A 17,764-nucleotide genomic window follows, 5' to 3' on the forward strand; every position below is an offset into this window, starting at 1 on the left:
TCGGAATAAATGTTACTTCATCAGGGAGGAGAGAGGGAAAAGAAAGGGAAGAAGGGAAAGTGGATTTAATTACTCACAACCCAGGTTATGAAGCAACAGGGAAAGAAAAACAGGGAGAGTAGTGAGGATGGAGGCATGGTTGTTAGAGGGAAGCCAAAGATATTCTACTATAAGTACTGCGCCAGCTTCAAACCAAAGAGGATGCATACAGAAGTAAAGAGGTATATAGTATAAAGATGTAGGATGAAAAGATGCATGAATGGCCAAAGAGGAAAGGGAAAGAGGAGAAGACTGAAGAGTAAATGGGAGTGAGGTTGTTTAACATAGGTTCAGTCCAGGGGGATGGCGGGATGAAAGGATGTGTTAAGTGCAAGTTCCCATCTCTGCAGTTCAGAGGGACTGGTGTTGGGTGGGAGAAGCCAAATGGCACATACGGTGTAGCAGGTTCCTAGGTCCCTAGAATGATGCTGGAGGGCATGCTCCGCTACTGGGTATTGGACATCTCCTAGGCGGACATTTCGTCTGTGTCCGTTCATGCGCTCAGCCACTTTAGTTGTTGTCATACCAATGTAAAAGGCTGTGCAGTGCAGGCATGCCAGCTGATAAATGACATGTGTAGTTTCACATGTGGCCCTGCCTTGAATTGTGTGTGTTTTACCAGTAGCGGGCTGGAGTAGGTGGTTGTGGGGGGATGCATGGGGCAGGTTTTGCAGCGGGGTCGGTTACAGGGGTAGGAACCACTGGGTAGAGAAGGTAGTCTGGGGATATTGTAGGGTTTAACAAGGATGTTATGGAGGTTAGGGTGGTGACGAAAGGCAACTCTGGGTGGTGTGAGGAGAATTTTGTGAAGGGATGATCTCATTTCAGGGGTTTACTTGAGAAAGTCATATCCCTGGCATAGTAATTTATTGATGTATTCGAGGCTAGGATAATATTGGGTGACAAAGGGGATGCTTCTGTGTGGTCTGAGTGTAGGAACATTGTTGTTGGACGGGGAGGAATGTATTGCTCGGAAGATCTGTTTGTGGACAAGGTCTGCAGGATAGTTGCGGGAGAGGAAAGCACTGGTCCGGTTATTGGTGTAATTGTTGAGGGATTCGTCACTGGAGCAGATACGTTTGCCACGAATACCTAGGCTGTAGGGAAGGGAGCGTTTGATGTGGAGTGGATGGCAGCTATCAAAGTGAAGGTACTGTTGTTTGTAGGTACTGTTGTTTGTTTGTGGGTTTGATATGGGCAGAGGTGTTGATGTGAGCTTCAACAAGATGAAGGTCAACATCCAGGAAGGTGGCTTGGGTTTTGGAGAAGGGCCAGGTGAAATTCAGATTCGAAAAGGAGTTGAGGTTATGGAGGAAATTAAGGAGTGTTTCTTTACCATGAGTCCAGACCACAAAGATGTCATCTATAAACCTATACCAGGCCAGGGGAAGCAGCTGTTGGGTCTTCAGGAAAGCCTCCTCCATGCAGCCCATGAAGAGGTTTTCATAGGACGGAGCCATCCTGGTTCCCATGGCCGTTCCCCTGATTTGTTTGTAGGTCTGGCCTTCAAAAGTGAAGTAATTATGGGTGAGGATGAAGTTGGCAAGTGTGATAAGGAACGAGGTTTTTGGAAGATCCTCGGGTGGGCATTGGGAAAGGTAGTGCTCAAGGGCAGAGAGACCATGGGTGTGTGGGATGTTTGTGTAAAGGGATGTAGCATCTATGGTGACAAGAAAGGTTTCAGGTGGGAGAGGAGTGGGAATGGATTTGAGGCGTTCTAGGAAGTGGTTTTTGTCCTTGATGTAAGATGGAAGACTGTGGGTGATAGGTTGGAGGTGTTGGTCTACAAGAGCTGAGATACGTTCTGTTGGGGCTTTGAAGCCTGCTACAATGGGACGGCCAGGATGGTTCTCTTTGTGGATTTTGGATAATAGGTAGAAGGTAGGGGCACGTGGCTCAGGTGGAGTGAGTAAGTCTATGGAAGCCGTTGTGAGGCCTTGTGAGGGACCTTGGATTTTTAGGATTTTCTGCAGCTCAGTCTGGATGGAGGGAATAGGATGATGTTGGGAGTTGTCGGGATGTTCTTCAAGAAGGACTGGGAAGCAACACTGGATGTGAGGAATTCCTGAAATGTCTGCAAGGGATGGTTTTGGGGGAGGGGAGGAGGATCCCTTTGAGAAGGCAGTCGGAACTGTTCTAGACAAGGTTCAACACTGGGTCTAGTATTTGGGGGCTGTGTTTGGGTGGTAAAATGATATTTCCAGTTGAGGTTCCTTATGAATGAGAGGAGATCTTTAACCAGGGCAGTGTGGTTGAATTTAGGTGTGGGGCTAAAGGTTAAGCCTTTTGATAGAACAAATGTCTTTGGAGGAGAGAGGGATCTGGATGAGAGGTTTAGAACTGAATTGGGGCTGGTGATATGTGGCATTTGACTTCGGTTTTAGTTGAGATTTGGTCTGTGTGGGGTATGTGCTGGGATGAGGAGATTGAGTAGGGTGGGTAGGCTAGGTTTATTGGCTATGAGGGGGGTTTGTTGACGGTTCTGTTGTGTTTGGTGTTTGTGAGGGATATGGAGAGGGACCCCACTTCACAGGTGTTGCACTAGCACTGTGGATAGTTTTTTCAGGTGGTGTGTGGCATGGGACTCAAGTTTGCAGATGGCTTCTAGGATGATGTTCCTGAGTGTGTTCTCCAAGCAAGGGTTTGAGAGGTGGAGGACTTTGAAGAGAGATAGGAGCTGTTGGGAGTGGTGGTTACATGAAGTAGTGTAGAGATCCAGGACAAGTTGAGTAAGGGCTAAGGATTGAAGGTTCTGGAAGTCCAGGAGAGATTGGTGGAAGGAGGAATTGCACCCAGAGATGGGAACATTTAAGGTGAGTCCTTTACGGATTATCTTGTTCCGTTTATAGTCCACTTCTCTTTTTCCATTTATTGATTTATTTATTTAACATTCCATAGTTTTAACGTTCGTTATTCACTGTTTTCCAGCCAACAATCACTGCCAACAATCTCTTCCACACCTACCAGTATCATCCATTTCCGTCGATTTCGTGTTGCTGGTGATATTTTTGTGCCATTGGCTATCTTTCTCTGCCACAGGAAACATTTTTTGGGACATTTCTGCGCCACCCGCGAACGTTTTTGCGGCACGCGCGAGCTCTGTTGCCACGCGCGATCTTTTTGGCGGCACACGCGATCTTTTTTGCGGCACGCACGAACTTTTCTTCGATACTCGCGATCATTTTTTCGCTACTCGCTATCTCTGTTTTTGAGCAACGTGTGTTCTTTTCCTCTGATCTGGACATCCTTACTTGGTCTGCTCAACTTTTTCCGTATTTTTCTTATTTAGTGGTCTTCCTTTGGTATTGAAAATTATCAACTCAATTTCTTCTTTTCTCGTCCTTCCTTCCGTGCTTTATTCCTTCTTATGATTACTATTTCAAATTTAGTTATGTAATTTTACTACCCACCAGTTACCCACTATGTACCCTAATCCAATACCACATTATTTGCATTCATTCCAGAAATATGCATTCACCGTAGCCAAACTGCAATCCCACATACTTTTTCTCCGTTCCTGCTTAACCTTTGGAATTACCCCTAAAGGACTTACCTTAAAAGTTCCCATCTCTAGGTGCAATTCCACCTTCCACCAATCTCTCCTGGACTTCCAGAACCTTCAATCCTTAGCCCTTACTCAACTTGTCCTGGATCTCTACACTACTTCATGTAACCACCACTCCCAACAGCTCCTATCTCTCTTCAAAGTCCTCCACCTCTCAAACCCTTGCTTGGAGAACACACTCAGGAACATCATCCTAGAAGCCATCTGCAAACTTGAGTCCCATGCCACACACCACTTGAAAAAAACTATCCACAGTGCTAGTGCAACACCTAAGAAGTGGGGTCCCTCTCCCTATCCCTCACAAACACCAAACACAACAGAACCGTCAACAAGCCCCCCTCATAGCCAATAAACCTAGCCTAGCCACCCTACTCAGTCTTCCCATCCCAGCAAATACCCCACACAGACCAAATCTCAACTATAACTACAGTCAAATGCCACATATCACCAGCCCCAATTCAGTTCTAAACCTGTCATTCAGATCCCTCTCTCCTCCAAAGACATTTGTTCTATCAAAAGGCTTAACCTTTAGCCCCACACCTAAATTCAACCACACTGCCCTGGTTAAAGATCTCCTCTCGTTCACAAGGAACCTCAACTGGAAATATCACTTTACCACCCAAACACAGCCCCCCAATACTAGACCCAGTGTTGAACCTTGTCTAGAACAGTTCCGACTGCCTTCTCAAAGGGATCCTCCTCCCCTCCCCCAAAACCATCCCTTGCAGAGATTTCAGGAATTCCTCACATCCAGTGTTGCTTCCCAGTCCTTCTTGAAGAACATCCCGACAACTCCCAACATCACCCGAGCTGAATCCCGTGCCATTAAGGAGCTGAGAACAGACCGCTCTAATGTCATCCTCTCAGTGGATAAAGGCTCAACAACTGTGGTACTTGACCGTGTGGAGTATGTGGAAGAAGGACTGCGTCAACTCTCCGACACCTCAACCTACAAAGTTGTTACCCAGGATCCTATTCCCTCCATCCAGACTGAGCTGCAGAAAATCCTAAAAATCCAAGGTCCCTCACAAGGCCTCACAACGGCTTCCATAGACTTACTCACTCCACCTGAGCCACGTGCCCCTACCTTCTACCTATTATCCAAAATCCACAAAGAGAACCATCCTGGCTGTCCCATTGTAGCAGGCTTCAAAGCCCCAACAGAACGTATCTCAGCTCTTGTAGACCAACACCTCCAACCTATCACCCACAGTCTTCCATCCTACATCAAGGACAAAAACCACTTCCTAGAACGCCTCAAATCCATTCCCACTCCTCTCCCACCTGAAACCTTTCTTGTCACCATAGATGCTACATCCCTTTACACAAACATCCCACACACCCATGGTCTCTCTGCCCTTGAGCACTACCTTTCCCAATGCCCACCCGAAGATCTTCCAAAAACCTCGTTCCTTATCACACTTGCCAACTTCATCCTCACCCATAATTACTTCACTTTTGAAGGCCAGACCTACAAACAAATCAGGGGAACGGCCATGGGAACCAGGATGGCTCCGTCCTATGAAAACCTCTTCATGGGCCGCATGGAGGAGGCTTTCCTGAAGACCCAACAGCTGCTTCCCCTGGCCTGGTATAGGTTTATAGATGACATCTTTGTGGTCTGGACTCATGGTGAAGAAACACTCCTTAATTTCCTCCATAACCTCAACTCCTTTTCGAATCTGAATTTCACCTGGCCCTTCTCCAAAACCCAAGCCACCTTCCTGGATGTTGACCTTCATCTTGTTGAAGCTCACATCAACACCTCTGCCCATATCAAACCCACAAACAAACAACAGTACCTACAAACAACAGTACCTTCACTTTGATAGCTGCCATCCATTCCACATCAAACGCTCCCTTCCCTACAGCCTAGGTATTCGTGGCAAACGTATCTGCTCCAGTGACGAATCCCTCAACAATTACACCAATAACCGGACCAGTGCTTTCCTCTCCCGCAACTATCCTGCAGACCTTGTCCACAAACAGATCTCCCGAGCAATACATTCCTCCCCGTCCAACAACAATGTTCCTACACTCAGACCACACAGAAGCATCCCCTTTGTCACCCAATATTATCCTAGCCTCGAATACATCAATAAATTACTATGCCAGGGATACGAATTTCTCAAGTAAACCCCTGAAATGAGATCATTCCTTGACAAAATTCTCCCCACACCACCCAGAGTTGACTTTCGTCGCCTCCCTAACCTCTGTAACATCTACATCTACATCCGTACTCCGCAAGCCACCTGACGGTGTGTGGCGGAGGGTACCCTGAGTACCTCTATCGGTTCTCCCTTCTATTCCAGTCTCGTATTTTTCGTGGAAAGCAGGATTGTCGGTATGCTTCTGTGTGGGCTCTAATCTCTCTGATTTTATCCTCATGGTCTCTTCGCGAGATATACGGAGGAGGGAGCAATGTACTGCTTGACTCTTGGGTGAAGGTAGGTTCTCGAAACTTTAACAAAAGCCCATACCGAACTACTGAGCGTCTCTCCTGCAGAGTCTTCCACTGGAGTTTATCTGTCATCTCCGTAACGCTTTCGCGATTACTAAATGATCCTATAACTAAGCGCGCTGCTCACCGTTGGATCTTCTCTATCTCTTCTATCAACCCTATCTGGTACGGATCGCACACTGTTGAGCAGTATTCAAGCAGTGGGCGAACAAGCGTACTGTAACCTACTTCCTTTGTTTTCGGATTGCATTTCCTTAGGATTCTTCCAATGAATCTCAGTCTGGCATCTGCTTTACCGACGATCTGCTTTATATGATCATTCCATTTTAAATCACTCCTAATGCGTACTCCCAGATAATTTATGCAATTAACTGCTTCCAGTTGCTGACCTGCTACTTTGTAGCTAAATGACAAGGGAACTATCTTTCTATGTATTCGCAGCACATTACACTTGTCTACATTGAGATTCAATTGCCATTCCGTGCACCATGCGTCAATTCACTGCAGATCCTCCTGCATTTCAGTACAATTTTCCATTGTTGCAACCGCTCGATACACCACAGCATCATCTGCAAAAAGCCTCAGTGAACTTCCGATGTCATCCACCAGGTCATTTATGTATATTGTGCATAGCAGCGGTCCTATGACACTCCCCTGCGGCACACCTGAAATCACTCTTACTTCGGAAGACTTCTCTCCATTGAGAATGACATGCTGCGTTCTGTTATCTAGGAACTCCTCAATCCAATCACACAATTGGTCTGATAGTCCGTATGCTCTTACTTTGTTCATTAAACGACTGTGGGGAACTGTGTCAAACGCCTTGCGGAAGTCAAGAAACACGGCATCTACCTGTGAACCCGTGTCTATGGCCCTCTGAGTCTCGTAGGTGAATAGCGCAAGCTGGGTTTCATACGACCGTCTCTTTCGAAACCCTTGCTGATTCCTACAGAGTAGATTTCTAGTCTCCAGAAAAGTCATTATAATCGAACATAATACGTGTTCCAAAATTCTACAACTGATCGACGTTAGAGATATAGGTCTATAGTTCTGCACATCTGTTCGACGTCCCTTCTTGAAAACGGGAATGACCTGTGCCCTGTTCCAATCCTTTGGAACGCTTCGCTCTTCTAGAGACCTACGGTACACCGCTGCAAGAAGGGGGGCAAGTTCCTTCGCGTACTCTGTGTAAAATCGAACTGGTATCCCATCAGGTCCAGCGGCCTTTCCTCTTTTGAGCGATTTTAATTGTTTCTCTATCCCTCTGTCGTCTATTTCGATATCTACCATTTTGTTATCTCTGCGACAATCTAGAGAAGGAACTACAGTGCAGTCTTCCTCTGTGAAACAGCTTTGGACGAAGACATTTAGTATTTCGGCCTTTAGTCTGTCATCCTCTGTTTCAGTACCATTTTGGTCACAGAGTGTCTGGACATTTTGTTTTGATCCACCTACCGCTTTGACATAGGACCAAAATTTCTTAGGATTTTCTGCCAAGTCAGTACATAGAACTTTACTTTCGAATTCATTGAACGCCTCTCGCATAGCCCTCCTCACACTACATTTCGCTTCGCGTAATTTTTGTTTGTCTGCAAGGCTTTGGCTGTGTTTATGTTTGCTGTGAAGTACCCTTTGCTTCCGCAGCAGTTTTCTAACTCGGTTGTTGTACCACGGTGGCTCTTTTCCATCTCTTACGATCTTGCTTGGCACATACTCATCTAACGCATATTGTACGATGGTTTTGAACTTTGTCCACTGATCGTCAACACTATCTGTACTTGAGACAAAACTTTTGTGTTGAGCCATCAGGTACTCTGTAATCTGCTTTTTGTCACTTTTGCTAAACAGAAAAATCTTCCTACCTTTTTTTGATATTTCTATTTACGGCTGAAATCATCGATGCAGTAACCGCTTTATGATCGCTGATCCCCTGTTCTGCATTAACTGATTCAAATAGTTCTGGTCTGTTTGTCACCAGAAGGTCTAATATGTTATCGCCACGAGTCGGTTCTCTGTTTAACTGCCCAAGGTAGTTTTCAGATAAAGCACTTAAAAAAATTTCACTGTATTCTTTTTCCCTGCCGCCTGTTATGAACGTTTGAGTCTCCCAGTCTATATTCGGAAAATTAAAATCTCCACCCAGAACTACAACATGGTGGGGAAATCTACTCGAAATATTTTTCAAATTATTCTTCAGGTGCTCAGTCACAACAGCTGCTGAGCCCGGGGGCCTATAAAGACATCCAATTAGCATGTCTGAGCCTGCTTTAACCGTGACCTTCACCCAAATCATTTCACAATTCGGATCTCCGTCAATTTCCTTCGATACTATTGCACTTCTTATCGCTATGAACATGCCTCCCCCTTCACTTTCCAGCCTATCTCTGCGGTATACATTCCAATCTGAGTTTAGGATTTCATTACTGTTTACTTCTGGTTTCAGCCAACTTTCTGTCCCCAGTTCTGGGACCTTTCTATAGCCGCTCCCGCAGTTTACTATTAGCACATTAATATTGTCATTCCCTGTTGCATTTTGCCTACATCCTTGTTAAACCCTACAATATCCCCAGACTATCCTCTCTACCCAGCGGTTCCTACCCCTGTAACCGACCCCGCTGCAAAACCTGCCCCATGCATCCCCCCACAACCACCTACTCCAGCCCGCTACTAGTAAAACATACACAATTCAAGGCAGGGCCACATGTGAAACTACACATATCATTTATCAGCTGGCATGCCTGCACTGCACAGCCTTTTAAATTGGTATGACAACAACTAAAGTTGCTGAGCGCATGAAAGGACACAGACGAAATGTCCGCCTAGGAGATGTCCAATACCCAGTAGCGGAGCATGCCCTCCAGCATCATTCTAGGGACCTAGGAACCTGCTACACCGTATGTGCCATTTGGCTTCTCCCACCCAACACCAGTCCCTCTGAACTGCAGAGATGGGAACTTGCACTCCAACACATCCTTTCATCCCGCCATCCCCCTGGACTGAACCTATGTTAAACAACCTCACTCCCATTTACTCTTCAGTCTTCTCCTCTTTCCCTTTCCTCTTTGGCCATTCATGCATCTTTTCATCCTACATCTTTATACTATATACCTCTTTACTTTTGTATGCATCCTCTTTGGTTTGAAGCTGGCGCAGTACTTACAGTAGAATATCTTTGGCTTCCCTCTAACAACCATGCCTCCATCCTCACTACCCTCCCTGTTTTCCTTTCCCTGTTGCTTCATAACCTGGGTTGTGAGCAAATAAATCCACTTTCCCTTCTTCCCTTTCTTTTCCCTCTCTCCTCCCTGATGAAGTAACATTTATTCCGAAAGCTAGGAACGTAAATTTTCGGTTGTTTTTTGTGTATCTATCGGGTGTACTGAGCTGAGGTTAGTACTGGCCAGCCCCTCTATCTCTTTGTTAGTATTTGTTTCACATGAATATAGGGACTATTTGCCTTCATTTTCGCTTCCTTGACAACTTTTTTAAGTATTGTCTTGTATTTCCTGTAATAAGCATGAAATTCATCACCTACCTGCTGTGTCCTTATAACATCATATATTTTTTTCCAAGATTTATTTCTATTATTAGACCTAAGTATATGTTTCTTAGTAGTTGCTAAATATTTCCAAAAATCTGTTGAACTGTTCACATGTACTTTCATGCTCATATACAGCATTCCTTGTTTTCTTAGCTAACAGTTGTCTGAAGATGTCTATATTCTGTTTGTGTAGGATTTGTTGTTCTTTGCCTAATTCTTCTTGCATTGTGGGTTTTAGGTATCAGTATTGTACAGAAAGCAATATACTGTCCCTTATGGTCATTAAATTCTGTTTTTATGATTCCAGCCCAGAAGTCATTTCTTTCTGGATTTATGAATATTTGGTCAATAGTGATACATGAAGTTTTGGTAACACAGTAGAAGAGTTTATAATGCCATGAAAATTATACATTGAAAGAATGGTCCTGAGATTTTTTTTTTTTTTTTTTTTTTTGAGTTTTTCTGGAAATGTATCATGAAGTCACCACATACTAATAGTTTTTTTCTTGTTAGCTTTCAGACTACTGTGGGTACTGTGTAGTTTCTGTAGGAATATATGTAAGTCCCCATTTCGGCTTCTGTACAGGTGAGTTATTCTTGTTTTTAGTGATGCTATTTCTGTAGCTGCAATACTAACCTGAGACTCTTCGCAGATGATGCAGTTATCTGGAACAAAGTAGCCTACAGTCTGAACGATGCTGCACAAATATTCAGTCAGACCTTGATAACATTTCAAAGTGGTACAAAGATTGGTAATTTTCTTTAAATGTTGAGAAACGTAAAACTGTGCACTTCACAAAACGAAAAAAAAAAACAGTATTCTATGAATATGATATCAGTGAGTCACAGCTGAAATCTGTTAACTCATACAAATACCATACAAAGGGATAACTTAGGGAAAGGATGTAACTTTGCACCGAGCGAGGTGGCGCAGTGGTTAGCACACTGGACTCGCGTTCTGGAGGACGACGGTTCAATCCCGCGTCCGGCCATCCTGATTTAGGTTTTCCGTGATTTCCCTAAATCTCTCCAGGCAAATGCCGGGATGGTTCCTCTGAAAGGTCACGGCCTACTTCCTTCCCCATCCTTCCGTAATCCGCTGAGATCGATGACCTCGCAGTTTGGTCTCTTCCCCCAAACAACCAACCAACCAACCGTAACTTTGCGACAACGCACAATTTTTAGCATTTGAATTAAGCGCCAACACTGTCCGTTTGGAATTTGTTCGGAATCACAACTGGTGCTATAAAGCTAGCATATGGTGCCAACGCTTAGAAGCTATCGCGCCATTTTCGTCTGAACTGAACATATTTGTTTCTGACGCCTCGTTTTGTAGGTTGGTTGTTTTCCGAAATCTTTCATGCACAAGTAGGAAACTGTGCACATTCTATTACTAACAAATATTTATTCTATAATTACACGCTCTGACACCTCTATTCATTCATAATGTTTTTTTTTTAATTTGCAATTATTGCTATAAACCTCAAAATTGTAAATATTCATCAATGGGTAGGTTATTTCAAGTATTTTTCACCTCTTTTGAGTGTCATAACTGAATAATGATGCCCAGAAATCCATAACATATTCATGGAAAACGATCAAGCAAGAACTACGAAGAGAGAAGTTTGAATGAAGTGGAACCCACCTAGTCACATTTGAAACTATGATGAAAGGAATCTTAGAAATGACTCTTGTGCTGGCAAAATTACCGCAAATAGGACCCTATCCACCCTCAGCTGAGGCAAAATTCATCAAACTGTGAGGCAAGCACATCTGCAATAGTGTATGGAAGCGCAACACTGGATATGATGCTATTTCACGTAAAGTACGAGATGGACAAAAAGTTGGACAACTCTTACAGCCGATATTAGAATATCATATTTGTTTGACAAAGATTTGATCAAATATTCGTCAAATTTGTTTGACAAAGATATTTTACGTGGCGCTATAAAGGGGTAAGGACGCACGTTGTCGCATGATTCATGCGGCATAGACAACACCGTGCGTCATGTCGCAAGCTCCCGCAATGTGCCGCAGCTAACACCCGAGCGGAGTGGGTTCACGTGCGACATTTTCTGTGCGGCAGCGGTAAATTCCAACATACAGAGTGGTCGAACGAGAAGTATTTGGCATTCATAGAGGACTACAGAAAAGCTGAGGTTCTATGGAACGTACGAGACAGTAATTACAAAAATAATGCAATGAAAAGAGACGTTATACGAAATCTCGCTTCAAAATATAAAATCGATGATGACGCTATAATTAAGAAGATTAAAAATCTGAGATGTGCGTTTCATCGCGATCACAAGTGTGTGACGAATAAAAATAGCGACTCAGCGGGCAATATGGAAAGAAAATGTTTCGCATATGCATCACTAAAATTCATCTTAGAAGTGACGGAACCACGTGCAGCAATGGATAGTTCAATTGTAGGTATCTCGATTTGAATAACTACTCATATTTCTTAACTGTGCTGTAGTATACCAACTCATGGCAACAAAATTATCAATCAGTATACTCGTAAAATAGTAAATTTTATTCTGTTGTTAGAAAGTAACAGTTTTTGAAAGTTGTTGTAGTGAATAGGCTACGTATAGTACCTTCTACCAAACGCTTTAGAATAAGTATGTAATCGATAGCCGTAAGCAGTAGTTTCAAAATACATTTTACTACAGTGGACCACACAAACAAGTTTGTAGGAACAAAGTACCTAAACAGTTAGAGTTCATCTAGATCAGGCACATCCAAGAATTGCGCCCCGCGGGCGCAAGACAGTGTAGTTCAGCGCCCCGTCCGCGACTGTGTGTCGCTAGTGTCGCCATAGGAGAGAGAGAGAGAGAGAGAGAGAGAGAGAGAGAGACGCCGCACAGCACTGCTCTGCGCTGGACTGTCCCGCGGTCAGAGATAACGTAAACAAAATATTCTATTTTAGAATCAATTTTATGTAAGGGATATAGAGTCTCATTCGTACTGTTAGTAGTTACAAGTAAGTATTTTTTGTTATACTTCGTGCTACAATTTTTTGTATCCCTTTTCAAAGTTTAGAAATCGGGCCCTTAGTTTACTGTTTTGTACGCAATAATTTTAACTGACAAAGTTTGAAAACTTATTAAAATAGAATTAAGGTTATAAAGCTTTTTAATTCTTACAGTCAACATTGTTAAAGAAGACAATTAACAATTCACACGTTTTTCTTTTTCCAGGAAACGATTTTGACTAGGCTTGGTACAATACTCCGTGAGACTGCTAACCTCAAAGAATTGGTCAAATTTTTATCACCAGGGAATGAACAGTTCTTAGTTTTAGGAAGTTACACATAAGAAAGCGGTCCTTCAGGCGGATATGGCACTGTAGGTCAATCAGCTCTAGTTGAAGCATTTGTGAGACGTCCTCTGCCAGAAGGGAAAACGGGCGAACAAATTTATCTGTCTGCTGGCGTTCGGGAAGTTCGCACGGCCAGCTAAGCGGCACGGCTCGGCCACTGCAACAACATACGAATTCGCCCGAGGCGCTGGCCGCGGGGCGCTAGCGCCCCAGGGGCACAGTTTGGGCGAGACTGATCTAGATAGTTCTATTTACTTGCATAAATGAACACACATTGTAGTTCGGACATAATTAATACACATTGGCGCAGGACGATAATACTAATGGTACCTATCTTGCCATTCAACCTTTGCATGTGGTGTCATAAAATATTCTTTAAATTCCTCTCGTACTGCCTGTGCATCACAGAAAGGCCTTCGAGGTTCTTTTGATTAATTCTTTAAGCCTGTATAGTTGCGAGTAGCTTGTCTCCACTCTCCAAGAGCAATTACACCATTTTCTACATCTTCTATATCCAAACTATTTGTAGGTGAACAAATAGTTCTGAACGTTGCACTTTGCTTAAAAAATTATGGAGATACCTGCAAGCTTTTGTAACTATTTCAGCGTTCTCAACTTTAAGTAACAATGGGTTCCTAAACACTCAAAAAACAGAGGACATTATTCCGAAAGCGTTTCCGACAATTCGTCGTGCGCGAGAAAGTCGGTAATCAAATATTCCTCTGGCCTTGGTAACTAACCAGCATACGGTTTCATTATATTTGTGGTCAATGGAAATGCCTCGTTCGCTACTAAAACATATGGTGCCAAATTTCCTCTTCCTGGAAGACTTTCTGGGGGAGGAATGTTTAATTTATTTTCCATTAATGCTTTATGAAACGAAGTGTTCTTAAAAACTCCTCCATCTGACATGTGTCCCTGACAACCAACATTTACATAATGAAAGCAATAATTTGCGTCTGTAGTGAAGATAAGAGACGATGCTTAATGTTTTTTGTAGTATATATATTGACTTCCAGTATTGGCAGGACATATAATTTGCACATGTTTGCCGCCTATGGCTCCTAGACAGTGAGGGAACTTCCACTTCACTTCGAAATTCCTGGCAACATTCTTCCATTCTGCAGTGTCCGATGGAATCTCAAAACTAAAATATTATCAGTAATTTCCCTATTTTTCATGACGACACCACAGGGGACAAAGAAACAAAAGATGAAGATGCAAGCCAGCCTTTTGAAGACAGTGTGCTTCAAAACACAACTACGTCTCATGAGGAAACACACAAAAAGAGAATTACTAAACCCAAAAAAGAGCAGCTCAGGAAATTGACGGAGATGCTCGAGTTGAGGTGGTTTACCAGCCGGTCACTGTGGCCCAGTGGTTCTAGGCGCGTTTGTCGGGAACCGCGCTGCTGCTACGATCGCAGGTTCCCATTTTGCCTCCTTAGGTTAGTTGGGTTTAAATAGTTCTAATTCTAGGGGACTGATATCCTCAGATGTTAAGTCCCATAGTGCTTAGAGCCATCTGAAATTTACCAGATTTTAAAAACTGTTAACTACAGAGATATATGGAGTGTGTATGGAGAGTTCATCGCCAATGTGATGAGAAAATTTCTCCCGACTGCACAAACATATGTGAAGCACATCATTGGAAATGTGGTATTCAAAGCAGCGTGTGTGTGTGTGTGTGTGTTTTATATGTTGATAATGCTACTGGTGAGAGTGAAGAATTCATTGAAGTACCATGTACATCAGAAGAGCTCCATCAATTTTTGAAATTTAAAAAAGAAGTGAAATACTACCAATTATTGAACGTTGCGTCCTTACCTTTACGTAATTCTTCAACACTGATGAAATAGTTTCACATAGTTCTGGCACTATGAGGGAATAGCACAATATGATACATTGAATAAGTACATTAGTGACTTGTACGAATTCTCAGTGCCTAAAAATCGCAGTGCGATGGCCAGTCGAATTCTTGGTGAAATACTGTCTTGGCAATTGTTTTATTTTTTATTTCTTTTAGAATAAGAGGTGTAGTAAACGGAAGTAAATAATTGAAGTCGTCACTGGACATTCTTGTAAAATTACTAAACAATGTACCATCATCTGCTGCTAGATCTCCTAGTATACTCGTCCGTGGAACTTCTTTGAACATTCTTCTCTTCCACCAACGTTTCCTTTTCCGTTGATTTTGATGTCCATTGTTAGCGGCATGTGCAATGACCAAGCAATGAGCCACCGCACTCTCTTTATCACACATTCTCCTGTAAGACCGACACAGTGTGGTACAAATTCTGTTGCTTTGATATAAATTAACATGCCGCATGACACTGGACTCGCATTCGGGAGGACGACAGTCCAATCCCGCGTCCGGCCATCCTGATTTAGGTTTTCCGTGATTTCCCTAAATCGCTTCAGGCAAATGCCGGGATGGTTCCTCTGAAAGGTCACGGCCTACTTCCTTCCCCATCCTTCCCTAATCCGATGAGACCGATGACCACGCTGTCTGGTCTCCTTCCCCAAACAACCAACCAACCAACCAACATGCCGCGTGGAACATAGGCTGCAAGATGTTGCCTTTTGTAGCATACCGTACTACAAGACGACGCACGCTACATTTCCGTAGGATGCCACAACGTTGCAAGATGTCCCCCCATTGTAAAGGACCATTCATGTAGCATGCGGTACTGTTGTATGCCACAATGTTGCAAGGTGTTGCCCCTGTGTAAACGAGGCTTTACAACAATGGCTCTGACCACTATGCGACTTAACTTCCGAGGTCATCAGTCGCCTAGAACTTAGAACTAATTAAACCTAACTAACCTAAGGACATCACACACATCCATGCCCAAGGCAGGATTCGAACCTGCGACCGTATCGGTCGCTCGGTTCCAGACTGTAGCGCCTAGAACCGCAAGGCCACTCCGGCCGGCGAGGCTTTACACTGCCGTCATATCTTTTGTCAGTGTTCAAGATGACTGAGAAGAACTTATTATGCGCAGCAGTTGCATGTACCACAATTGCACTGTGTGCGTATTTGGAATGATAGCTGGGGAAAAAAGGAAACATACCTGGGTGTAGCCATGTGTTAAACGACGAGGCGATAAAGGCATTCAGCAAACTGTATTACTGTACGTGAGCTTCTAGTGGAGGACGTCATGTCGTACATCAATTACTTACGATGGATAAGCATACATTCCAGTATTTGCTCAGTGAAGTGCCTCGTCATACCACAAAGCACAATACTCACATAAGAACTCCGAAGGTCGTTACAATCGATCGAAGTCAGATTGGTTCGATGGGTACACCTCTGAGGATTGATTAACAAAACCACTTTTGCCTATTTTGAAATACCAGGAAGCACCATGGCCACTACTGGTGAAAATCTTGGTTCACACATTAATCACAGAAAAATAGTGGTAATAAATTTACTGCTATGTTTTATTTTGATCTCCATTAACAAAAGATTGATGTGTAACCATAAGAAAAATCGATTTATCCTAGTATTTCAAAGCGAAACTGTTTGTCCCAATGTTACCCCAAAAACAGCGTAAGACTGGGACACTGATTGAGAGCATTTATTGTTGTTTCTTTGCTCATAAAAAATCACGTCCTTATTCAGAAAGAGGAATATACAAATACAGTCTTGAAGTTGCTTGGTAAGTACTGGCAACAGACAAAAAACACATAATGTGTCCCAAAGTTATCCCGTTTTACGGTACCTGGGTGCAATACTTGATTAGTATAAAACGTTCCAGTACTTTAACCTTTTATGAGTGTTTTTTGACATTTGGCCTTCTTAGAATGTTGCTCTTACACTTTCCTAAGCATTTTAAAAATGTGAATACAACACTTATTTTACATCGCTTCAACTACAGCAAAAGTCGTACCACATCTCAAAATCTGCAGTTCTGATTTTTACTCGCCAAGTTACTGTCATAGCATACCTGTGGGTTCCATCACAAATCAGGCACAGCCTGGGTGTAACACTTCATAGGGACATGAAATGGAGCGATCACATTGGCTCAGTCATGGGTAATGTGGGTGGTGAACTTAGCTTTATGGGTAGAATACTAGGGAAATGCAGTCAGTCTACAGAGAAGATTGCTTACAGATCACTCATGCAAACCATCCTAGACGTGTGTGGATTGCTTACCAAATGGGACTAACAGGAGATATTGAATGTATACAGAGAAGGATAATGTGACTGATCAAAGGTTTGTTTGACCTGCAGGAGAGTCACAGAGATGATCAAAGAACTGACCTGGCTGACTCTTGACGTTAGATGGAAACTATCCCAAGGAAGTCTGCTAATAAAATTTCAAGAACAGGCTTTAAATGACAACTCTATAAACATACTGCAACCCCTACATATCTTTACCATAGCGACTGTGAGGACAAGATACACTCCTGGAAATGGAAAAAAGAACACATTGACACCGGTGTGTCAGACCCACCATACTTGCTCCGGACACTGCGAGAGGGCTGTACAAGCAATGATCACACGCACGGCACAGCGGACACACCAGGAACCGCGGTGTTGGCCGTCGAATGGCACTAGCTGCGCAGCATTTGTGCACCGCCGCCGTCAGTGTCAGCCAGTTTGCCGTGGCATACGGAGCTCCATCGCAGTCTTTAACACTGGTAGCATGCCGCGACAGCGTGGACGTGAACCGTATGTGCAGTTGACGGACTTTGAGCGAGGGCGTATAGTGGGCATGCGGGAGGCCGGGTGGACGTACCGCCGAATTGCTCAACACGTGGGGCGTGAGGTCTCCACAGTACATCGATGTTGTCGCCAGTGGTCGGCGGAAGGTGCACGTGCCCGTCGA

The sequence above is a fragment of the Schistocerca gregaria genome, chromosome 1, assembly GCF_023897955.1.
Source record: "Schistocerca gregaria isolate iqSchGreg1 chromosome 1, iqSchGreg1.2, whole genome shotgun sequence".
NCBI lineage: Eukaryota > Metazoa > Arthropoda > Insecta > Orthoptera > Acrididae > Schistocerca > Schistocerca gregaria.